This window comes from Myotis davidii, unplaced genomic scaffold, assembly GCF_000327345.1.
Source record: "Myotis davidii unplaced genomic scaffold, ASM32734v1 scaffold237, whole genome shotgun sequence".
Taxonomy (NCBI): domain Eukaryota; kingdom Metazoa; phylum Chordata; class Mammalia; order Chiroptera; family Vespertilionidae; genus Myotis; species Myotis davidii.
Genome location: NW_006287912.1, coordinates 120,416 through 121,689, shown reverse-complemented (window position 1 = coordinate 121,689; position 1,274 = coordinate 120,416). Strand labels below are relative to the sequence as shown.

General features: G+C 51.6%; 1 protein-coding gene across 1 annotated transcript in view; it reads right to left on the bottom strand.

The window, feature by feature from the left end:
• HPRT1 (hypoxanthine phosphoribosyltransferase 1) overlaps positions 1-180 on the bottom strand; it is a 39,803-nt gene extending 39,623 nt beyond the window's left edge. The window contains exon 1 of the mRNA XM_015561322.1: positions 24-180. The gene's annotated coding sequence lies outside the window, so the exon portion shown is untranslated. The remainder of the gene's footprint in view (positions 1-23) is intronic.
• Positions 181-1,274: the final 1,094 nt, after the last annotated feature.

Below are 1,274 nucleotides of genomic sequence, written 5' to 3'. Positions count from 1 at the left end.
CATAACGGAACCGGCAAACGCACCGGCGGAGGGCAACCTGAAGAGGAAGAAGCCGGCGCAGCGCCGAAGAGGGGGCGGAGGCGAGAAAGAGGCGGCGCCTGCAGGAAGGGGAGAGGTTCGCCCAATGCTCTTTTCAACCGTTGTCCCCACAGCTCCGCGCTGGGAAGCAAGTTCCGCCCCTGAGCCCGCCCCTGTGTTCCGCCCACACGCCTGCCCCGCGCTCCCCGCGCGCCTGTCTGCCGATTTCCACCGTCACGTAGTGGCCCTGGGAATTTTCATGTGGAAGAAGTGGAGACGGTTCTCTGCACGTGCAGCTTTTAACCCTCTTTCCCCCAGTCTCCCGTTTAGATGGCTCCCACATTTCCAAACCTACGGCCGCCCGCATTTCTTCCTAGTGGCCCTAAGACCCGTTCCAGCTCCATAGGGTTCAGTCACCACATGATTCCACTTGCCCGGCGTACTCTCCCCAACACCTTAAACTGCATTGTGGACTCCATTTTCCTGACTTGTGGCCCAATTCTCACAAACATCTTTAGCTGGTTGTCAGAGTTGAGACCTAGAGCCTTAGAGTCAACCAGATCAGAGTACGTACAAATCGAAGGGGAACACTTAACTGCTCTGTGACCTTGTGCAAATCAGACTCTAAGTTTGTATTTTCTCTCTGTAAAATGAGGTTATTAATAGGATCCTTGTGAGTAGTAAAGGACATGATATACAAGTGTATATCTATGTATATGTGTTTCATATATATATATATATATACACACACATTGTTGAAGAACAATATTCAGCTGAGTGAATCTGAAGATCTAATTGCCTTTACTAATTCATGAAACTCCTTCTACCACCATTTATCCTCCATTTACCCTCTCCTACTTCCCCCCACCCCTCTTCCCTCTGGTAATCACCATACTGTTGTCTGTCTATGACAGTGGTCGGCAAACCACGGCTCTCGAGCCACATGCGGCTCTTTGGCCCCTTGAGTGTGGCTCTTCCACAAAATACCACATGCAGGCGCACACGAACAGTGTGATTGAAACTTCGTGGCCCATGCGCAGAAGTTGGTGTTTGGCCTGGGCGAGTCTATTTTGAAGAAGTGGCGTTAGAAGAAGTGGAAGGTGTCGGTTGGTCGGGTGGCAGGCGGGCCTGGGGATACACAGCTAGGGAGAGGTGCACGTGATTCATGCACGAGTTGAGTGAGTCAGCCAGTCAGCAGTCTCATTGTGCAGTGGTTAGTGCTAGTCATGTCCGCAAATTGCGCGTGGGTGACAAAA